This window comes from Sarcophilus harrisii, chromosome 3 (genome assembly GCF_902635505.1).
Source record: "Sarcophilus harrisii chromosome 3, mSarHar1.11, whole genome shotgun sequence".
NCBI classification, from domain to species: domain Eukaryota; kingdom Metazoa; phylum Chordata; class Mammalia; order Dasyuromorphia; family Dasyuridae; genus Sarcophilus; species Sarcophilus harrisii.
Genome location: NC_045428.1, coordinates 544,027,573 through 544,038,012, shown reverse-complemented (window position 1 = coordinate 544,038,012; position 10,440 = coordinate 544,027,573).

The window sequence follows — 10,440 nt, the reverse complement described above, 5'->3', positions numbered from 1 at the left end:
GACCTGGTTTTCTAATTTCACAAGTTGGAAGAAGACGGGGTGTCTGCTCACCATTTTCCCTTTTTCTAAGATACCATGAACCTTGCGATTCCTTGTTTCTTTTCAAATACCTTAGACTAATGTTCTGGAGGCTCTGCACCCAACCCTCCTTCTTGGAACCCAGGGATGATTCCCTTGTATGTTACTCTTCTGTGAAATAAGTTTTTGTGCTTGTCAGATAGAATCTGTATCTGTTCAGACCTAAAAGTTTTCACCTAAACACAGCCAAGACCAGAAGGTGCCCTTAATATTGGAGTAATCCTGCCTGACATTTTGATTTCTGTTTCATTTTGTATCAGCTTCTTTCATTCACAGGTGGCAGATTGCCTGATTTCTCTGGGCCCATCATGACAGTCATTTGGCCTTGAACCTTCATCCTTTTCAAGATGTACCTGTGAGAAAAGAAAGCAATGAGAAAAAAATGAGCACAGTTAGCAATTAGCCTCTGTTATTTTTTATTATAAATCTCTTTTTCATAACTACCTCTTCAACCTGGTTTCTCTGGTACCCAAGATATTGTTATTGACTCTGACATCATCTTGATGAACATATCATTCTTCTACAGAAACAGACAGTTTCAGGAAAGGATGTTGTGTCCTTCACAGAAAGGGACAGTTCTAATCAAATTTGATGTTTAAAGGAGATAAGAGACTGTGGAGGTGACCAGTTGCCTGAGATATTACATGGGGGATTTATGTGTTGAGATTAGCCTTGAAGGTTCTTTCTAGTTCTGTGGGACTATGATTCTCTTTGATTACACAGGTGGAGACAGATAGCTGGCTTTTTAGACTTGGGCTACTTAGGTATCTTTTAAAACAGTGCTGACTAGAAGGCTTTTAAGAACATGAGATAATATTAGAGCTAGAAGAGACCTAAAAGATCATTTAATCTACCCCACTTATTTTATAGAAGAGGAAAGGGATCTCAAATAGGGGAAGTGACTTTTCCTAGGGTAAACCACTAGCTACTGGCAAATATGGGATCATCTAGTGGTAATTGTACCTGATGAGTGTCCTGAGAAATGTTGGGGAATTAGGACCCACTGCCTAGTGAATGTGCTTTAGGTAAACTGAACAGGACTGCCAGAAATAGGTGTATGAGTGAGTGAGAATGATCAGAACCAGGGAGCCCCCCAATTTTTGTAAAGGAGATGACTGCAAGTCCATTGCAAAATTCTCTGAAGCCAAATAATAGTATCTTTGGGAACCAGATATTTGAAATGCTTTCCTTTGTCTGGAGAACAGAGACTTGGGTAAGGTCTAAAAGGGCTGCGTCACCTGCATAATAGAGGTTTGATTTCAGCTTGGAGCCAGAGGAGAGAAGCAGGGGTTGGAGAGTAAGTAGGAAGTCAGTTCTGGAAGGGGCTGAGACTTTGTCAGGACCTAGTAAAACAGAGATTGTCTGGCATTCCTCTGAGGTGAGAGAAAGAGGAAGATCAAGGCCAGTGAAGGCAGCGAAGGCTTGCTGGAACCTAAGTTGTTCTAAGAAAACTCTTCTTGGTTTGAATCTTAGAGAAGGAACAGAAGCCGTGAAAGGGTTTAAGATGTCAAAGAGTCTGGAGGAGACTGGACAACCCATGAATAAGAATAAAGAGCTTCATGTGCTCAAGGAGAGGGGAGCAGCTGGAGGGACTGAGCATTGAATTGTCTTGAATCCTCATGTGTATTTATCTGTGAAATAGGCATAGGATAATCCTGCTACCTGCCAGGGAGTTTGGCCAATAATTAATATATTTATTATTTTTTTAAATTAAGGTACTTTGGACAGATTATATTATGTGTGTCTTCCTTTTAAATTAAATCACAGTTTCAAAGGAACAAATTGCCAGTAAGTGATGCTGTGGATAGTTGGATGATAACTTCTCATTATTTCAATTTGTTCAGAATTTGAGCAGAGAAACAAATTTTTTTTTTTTTTTGACAGTAATGAGCATTGTCAATGAGGAGGATGTGGTAGGTGTAAGATTTTTGGCTGTCAATACAGTTTTTAACTTTTTTACAGTTTTCATTTACAGTCTTAGAATTTATGGAATAGACCAGAGTACAGCCATGTAATTAGCCATTATGAATCTAAGCAGAGCCCAATTGTATCATTGACAGACATAGGATAGGGGGATCTCAGGAGAATGAAAAGGGGCATCTTGGGAAAAGAAAAAGAGAAGAAATAATTACCTATATCTAGGCTAGGCTTGAGGTTAGCGTCCAGAAGTAGTTCTGGCCACTTGTTGATGATATCCCTTCAGTAAGGTTTAAGCTAGATATTAGATAAAATTCTCCAGTTCTACCTTTATTCTCAGCTTTCATTTCCTTTTTACAACAACCACTCCACCCACATAGACATGGTATCGTTGTTTGGTGAGAGAAGCATAAATATCAACAATGAACTAACGTATTGGGCTTCAAATCCCACCTCAGACACAATAAGCTGTTGTTTTGATCCCAAGCAAATTCTTTAATTTTTAGATCTTAGTAATTTTGAGTAAAATTAGGGGCTTTGTATTGTGTTTCAAGTGTTAAGCTTGAATATTAATGATTGCTCTTTACTTGGTTTTCCAATATTCACAAAGTGGTTTACATATATTATCTTGTTTGATCCTTGCAAACTATTACTATGTTATAGGTGATGTGTCCATGGTCATACAGAGGCAGTTAGGTTTTAAATTCAGTCCTCTGACTCCACTCTCCCCTGGCTTTAAGACATCACAACCTCCTCTTGCTCTGCTTCTTGGATAGCAAAGGGGGGCAGCACAGACTGAAGTTGCAGTAACATACTGGATTGATCCTCTTGGATTTGGCTTTAGCCTCATAGTCTTTCCACTTATTACTACTATTGTTGTGATCTTACAGGAGGATGCCTTGTACAAGTGAGGATTTGGAGCTAGTGAGATCCTGAAATATTCTAAAATTGAGGAAACTAAAGCCTAGAAATTGTGCTTTTACCAAATTTAGGTTAGCTGTAATCAGAAGGTCTGTTTCACTTCTCTTGTGAGAGAATGACTCATAAGAATGCCCTGTCATGTGAAGCCGCCTTGTCCAGCACTCAAGGGTTTTGCCTTGTCCAGGACTCAAGGGTTCTGGTTAAATTGCCTACTTTTATGAGGGTGTGGAAGTTTTTAATTTCATTTTTTTGTAGTAAGTTTACTTATTTTTAATACACATTGCTTTATGAATATGTTGGGTGAGAAAAATCAGAGCAAAAGAGAAAAACCATGGAAGACCAAAAAAAAAAAAAAAGCCAACAGAAAAAAGAAGTGAACATAGAATGTGTTGATTTACATTAAGTCTCCTTAGTTCCTTTTTTGAATGCAGATGGCATTTCCTATCCAAAATTTATTGGGATTGCTTTAGATCACTGAAACTGCTGAGAAGAACCAAGCCTTTTGTAGTTGATCATCCCATATTTTTGGTGTTACTGTATATAATGTATTCCTGGTTCTGCTTGTTTCGTTCAGCATCGGCGCATGTAAATCTTTCCAGGCTTTTCAATAATTGGCTTGTTCATCGTTTTTTAATAGAACAGTAATATTCCATTACCTTCATGTACCACAGCTTGTTCAGCCATTTCCCAACTGATGGGCATCCGAGGGTGTGGAAGTTCTGATGAAGTTTCTTCCCACTGCTTCTTGGTTTGGCAGATCCCATCCTGTTCCTTCCTGGAGTTTAAAGTCATCTTTTATCAAAGAAATTCTTACCCTACTACTTACTTATCAAGTAATTAGCGTTTTCTGGATTTAGAGTATTCTGGTGGGTACTGATGAAGAGGTAAAAATTGGAGGAGAAATAGCAGTGTGGTGGAAAGATTACCTGATCTGAACTCAGGGAACCAGGCTTTGAATCCTGATGTGGTCAGTGATCAGCTTTTGTGACCTCTGTGATCTGATGAGTCCACTAAGTTTCTCAGGGCTTGGGTTTTCTTTTATACTCAGTGATGAGGTAAATTTCTTGAAGATCAGTTCAATAGATATTTATTAAACACAAAATGTAAGACATTGTTAGGTGCTGTGAATCCAAACATAATAATAGCAGTTGTAGAGCAACAGTAGCTAGCATTTGTATGGTGCTTTAAAGTTTGTAAACACGTCTTATTATCCTCACAACAACTCTGGGAGGTGGTTATTGTTATTAATATCCATTTCACAGATGAAGCAAGTGAGGCAAACAGAGATTGTGACTTGTATAAAGTCACAACTAGTAAGTGTCTGAGGTTGGATCAAAATCAGGTCTTCCTAATTCCAAGTAATAAGCTGCATCCATCATGGCACTTAGCTGCTCCAAAGCTGCTGAAGAATATAGTCCTTGTACTTAAAAGGGACTTAAGATCCCCGGAAGGGAAATGACATATGTGCCAATGAATAAGAGAGAGAGCCATTCACAGCAGGGATCAGGAAAGGATTCTCAGAGCAGCTGGCACCTTCTCCTTGATCTTATTCTCTGTGGAGTTGGTCATGTCGTCTCTTGCTTCTCAGAGCATCTGATTCAGGTCCTTAGTGATATGTGTAGATTTACGATTCTGTCTCCATGTTCTGTTGAAAAAGGTTAAAAATTCAGAGAACCTAAGATAGAGAGCATCTTCCAGGACCTTGAGCACAGTGCCTGGCACATAGTAGGTGCTTAATATTTTTTGAGTTGAATTTATTCAATGCAAATTACTTGTGAATAGAGTTTGTTTTATTCCTTATATTTATATTTCCAGCACATAGTGCTTAATAAATATTTGCCAGTTGATTCTTGCCATAGGGGAATGACTTGTACAAATGCTTGGAGGTGGGAAATCTTATGCTAAGATTGAGGGAACATCTGTAGTAATATAGTAATATAGTAATCCAATTTAAAAGGATTGAAAGTAACATGAGATAAAGCTAAAAAGGTTGGCTGGAGACAGATTGTGGAAGACCCTTGAACTTTAGATTGAAGGATTTGTTTATTCTAATTAACAGGGAGATACTGAAAGCTTTTGAGCTGGGAAAGTGTAGCAATCTAGTTAGATCTTGATTTTAAGATTATGTTGACAGTTTTGTGAAGAATGGACTGGAGATGGAGAATGGATTGTTAGACTATTAACAGTAGTTAAGGTGAGAGGTGATGGAGGTTTGACCTAAGATAATCATGTGAGTGGACAGAAGGAAATGCATATGAGAGTTGTGGAGACAGAATTGACAATTTAGCAACGGGTTGAATGTAGGGGATGAGGGGGAGGCACAATCTAGGATTCTGAATCTTGGTGATTTCAATGGGTAATGGTTCTCTCAACAGAAACAGTAAATTTTAGACCTGGGCTGATGATAATATTTTGAATATGTTGAAGTAGAGGCGCCCATGAGACATTCAAGTGGAGCCTCATTCAGAACCATCAGGTAGTTCCAGTGAGTCTGGAGCTCAGGAGATAAATGAGGCTAGATATATTGATTTGGCAGTCATTTGTATAAAGATGATAATTAAACTCATGGGACCTGATGAGATCACTGAGGTGTAGAGGGCATTGAGTGATAAGAGAAGAAAGTGGTACTTAACTCTTCAGGAAAAAACCTTGGGATACTTATGTTTAGGGAGTGAGAGATGGATGATGAATCTACCTCTGGAAAATATATCTTACTTCCTGAAAAGGAGCTCCTATCTTCACGGATGAGAAGCAAGAGAGCAGCATCGGGGAGCTGAAGGAAGAGATTATGTCTAGGAAGGGGACAGAAGTGCTCATCTGGGTTAAATACTAGGGAGATCAAGGAAATTGAGTGTTGAGGGAAAAAAAAAAACATTGGATTTAATGACTAAAGGATTGTTGGCAATCTTTTTTGTCCAATTTTTGTCCAGTGGTAGGATCAGAAGCCTTATTCTAATGGCTTGAGAAGAAAGAGGGTGGCAAGAAAAAAGCAGCAAGAAGAGATAGTTCTTTTGAGGGGCTTCATAGTCATGAAAAGGAGGAGAAAAATCAATTTATAGCTGAGATCCTAGGTCCTGCTGCTCTACACACATATGGCTAGTTAACTGTCAAAACTGAAGGTCAGAACCAAGAGCAATGCATGGAAATGGCAAAGAGGCATGTTGAAGCTTGGTGTCTGGAAGAGCCTTCCCAATGATGAGAGCAATCTCAAAATGGGATGGGCTGCCTCAGGAGGCACAGGGTTCTTCCTTGGAAATCCAGGTAGAGTCTGCCCAGCCACTTGGCGTACATGTGATCATGGGAAGCCCGGTTATGTCTAAGGACTATATGACTGCTGGGACCCTCTCTTGGATTCTTTGGCTTCCAGGTCAGAACTCCTACTACACTGCTCCAAGCCTCCTTTGATGTTCCCCCAATTGGGTGGGCCATCTCCCTCCTCAGAACTCTTAAGCTAATTTATACCTTGCATATAGCATCCAGACTATAGAAAATTCTTTGTAAGTACCAGGTATACCTAACATAAAAAAATTTCACAGCCCCCTTAAGTGACAGAAATGATCTTGTTAATCATTTGATTGAGAAAATATGACAAAAAGCTACAACAAATTCTGAAACACTTTAAAATAAGTTTGTATTTTTAATCACAACATTTACATACATTTGAAAGACAGTGATAATATGTGTGTGAAACTCTACGGAAGGTATGTTTATTTCTTATATTGAATCATGCTGCATATTTTGTTGGAGCTAAATAAAGACTGAAATGACAATATTTGGTGTGCATATGGATTTGCAGATCCCCTTGGAACAATACTATGGCCTCCCTGTTGGAAAACACTCAGTCTAGTTGACATTCTATTTCCTTTTTTTGAAAGTTACATTTTTCCACCCTTTGCAACCTAGCATCTCATTTCCCCATTCATTGGAAATTGAATGCTCACTCCAAAGTTACCAGTGATGGTCATGTTTGACTACCTCTTAAAAGTCACTGTTGATCACTTTCTCCTGGACATTTTCTTTCTCTCTCTCTCTCTCTCTCTCTCTTTCTCTCTCTCTTTCTCTTTTTTTAAAGTTCATGACTGCTGTCTTGTTATCTGTCTACCATTCCTCAATCTCCTTAGGTGTATCATTATCCTTGTCCCATCCTTGATGCATTTCATATACACCAGAACTTGGTCCTAAGTTATCCACTGTCCCGGTTATCTTTTCAGCTCCCAAGGATTCAACTGTCATTTCTAGTCAGATGGCATTTCACTGAATATGTGGGATGAGAAAGAATAGATGATGTTCCTGAGGTGATGGAATGATGGAGGTGCCTTTGATAGAAATATGGAAGTTCACAATTGGGATTGATTTTGGAGAAATATGATGGGTTCTGTTATGGGCAGGCTCAATCTGAAATATTGATGGGATATTCAGTTTGAAAATGTTCATTTAGCAACTGGTGAATGGGGACTAGAACTTGGGGGTGGGGCTTGGGTTCTAAGTTCTGTAGGTCTAAGAAGTCATTTTCAGAGAGATTAAATTCTTAAAAGCTACCTAAGAGAGACTATAGTGGAAGATCAGATCTCTATCCAAGCCCAGTCTCTTTTCTTAACTCCAGGTCTACATCATCAATCACTTATTGAACATTTCAACTGATATATCCTATAGACATCTCCAGCTCAGGGTTCAAAATAACTCATTCCCTATCCCTCCCAATTCTAATTTTCTTATTTTAGGGAAAGAAGAGTACCCCTATTCTAATTCCTTAGGTTAAACCATGGAGTCACCCTCCACTCTTGCCTCTAATCATTGACATACTATTGGTTATCGTCTTATTCCTACCTTTGCAATATATCTTAGAGTGGTCTCTTTCCATTTACTTACAAAGCTATCATCCTACCTAATCCTAAATGATTCTCAATCATTTACCTACAAAGCTACCAGTCCTTATCACTTCTGGCCTGGAGCTATTTCAGTAGTCTCCTAATTGGTCTTTTTCCAGTCTATTTTCCAATCTATACAGATTGGAGCACTGCACTGGACTCATCCTCAATTCAAATATGACCTCAGCCATTTCCTAGCTATGTGACCTTGGGTAAGTCACTTCCCCCCGTTTGCCCCAGTTTCCTCTAATGTAAAATGAGCTGGAGAAGGAAAAGGAAAACCCCTCCAGCGTCTCTGCCAAGAAAACCCCAAATGGAGTTAGAGTTATAAATGACTAAAAATTTACTAAAGGGCAAAAATCCCACTTCTGATTATATTACTCCCTTGCTCAAGAAGGTCCTATGACTCTTGCTTCTAGTATAGCTATTCCACTGGCTTTTAAAACCTTTTGCCATTTAGCTCCACTCTTGTCTATCCAGATTGATCTTCCCTTTTACTTACTCTGTATTGTAGCCAAATTGACCTACTTGCTGCTGTCTCTTGTGTGTGACATTGCAACAATTTCTGCCTGCTATGTGTTATGTCCTCTCCATTCCTTACAATTTCCTAGCTTCCTCCAAAGCTCAGCTCAAGTGCTATGTCCTCCAGGAAGGCTGGTTTCACCTTCCTAATTATTGGCAGCCTCTCCCCAGAAATTACTTTGCCTTACCTTTCTTTAAGCTAAGTTTTCTCTTATGAATTTAGCAAATAACAGCAAAAATGAACAGTTCAATATTCACCAAAAAGAACCATGTATATAGAAGCTGAACATGTTTCAGTTTTTTAAAAGTGTTTTTAAAACTAACCACAACAGTAGCAATGTGCCCTCTTTGTATATCCCCTTATGAACTTTACTGTTTTCTTCTTGTATAAGTTTTAAAGTGTTGATATTCTTTCTTTTCATCTTTCTCCCCCCCCCCCCCATTTACTACCCTTTCCATCAATTCCTCTCTAGTAGAAACCCCTCCATATTAACAAATAAGTGTAATCAAGCAAAATAAAGCAACACATTTGACTATTTTTTTTCAAGGTACTTTTTTTCCTTGTTCCATAGACTGTAAGCTGCTTGAGCATGGGCTATTTTATATTTTGAACCTCTAGCACAATGCCTGGCATATTACTCAATGTGTGCTTAATCAATCAATGGCGCTTAAGTGATCTTTTTTAAGAATTACAAAAATATTTGTAATGCACTTACTGTGTGCCAAGCACACACACATACATATATATACAAATATAAGCAAAAAGGGGGCAGCTAGGTGGCTCAGTGAATAGAGCACCAGCCCTGAAGTCAGGAGGACCAGAGTTCAAATCTGCCCTCAGACACTTAACACTTCCTAGCTGTTTGACCCTGGGTGAGTCACTTAACCCCAATTGCCTCAGCAAAAAACCAAAAACAAAACAAAAACTCCAAATATAAACAAAAAGATAGTTCTTGCCTTCAAGGACTTAAATTTATTTTCATTTTAAATTCTCACCTCTCCATCCCACACTGAGAAAACATGAAAAACATAAAACCCTTTACAAATATGTATATTCAAGTAAAACAAATCCCCACATGGTCTCTCTGCCTGCCTGCCTCTCTCTCCTCCTCTTCCTCTCCCTCCTCTGAGTCTATGAGCTCTTCATCTGGAAGTGTCCCTATATTTCATCACGAGTTCTGAAGCGTTTCTAAGTCTTTCAAAGCTGTAACAAATACTGTTTGAATAACAGACCATGAATAAAGCCCCTGCCCACTCTCAAGGGCTTCTCTTGGCTCTGCATTCTGCGTTCTGATGTCTGTCCACGTTCTCAGTTTCAGGGCCTTTCCAGCACTGACACACCTGGGACAGTGAGTGGGTACTTCTGTGCATCTGTGACTGTTCTGGGGGAAGTCTGGCTGCCTTAGCGCTGCCTGTCACTGGATGGCAGCATTGTCACGTGAAACATTGCCTGGTGTCCCCAGCTCTCAGCATTCCTGCTTAAATGTTCACAGTTGAACTATGGGCACCTTTAACTTGGAGCATCAGAGGAAGACTTTTATTTACCTTTTTGCTTCCCTGCAATTTGGTCTTGGGAGCAGTGTGGGTTTGAGACCATAAATCTTTTCTTTCAACCTGGCACTTTTTTTTTTTTTTTTTAAACATATGCTTTTTTGGGTCTAGGAGAGGATCAATCACAGGTAAAGGATAAAAATTTTGTCTTTTGCCTCGAACTTGCCAGTGGGCATTTATTAAATACCTGCTCTGTGCCAGACACTGTGTTAAGCATTGGGCTGTGTGATCTTGAGGAAGTGCTATTTTTTTTTTTTTTTTGGACCTCAGTTGAAAGAGAGAGAGAGGGAGGAGGAAGGAAGGAGGGAAGGAAGAGGAGAGAGGGGAAGGGGGAAAGGGAAAAGAAGAGAAAGGTGGAGAGGAAGAAGGAAATGGAGGAAAGAGGGAGGGAGAGAAAAGGAGGAGAGGGATAAGGAAAGAAGGGGGACATATACATATATATATATATATATATATATATACATACATATATATAGATAGAGAGAGAGTTAATTGATTATATCATTTCTAAGCTCCTTAGCATTGTTACTGGTGAGCTTTCAACCAGTCCTCTCCTTGCTTTACCCTGGTGTAGGCTCAAGGG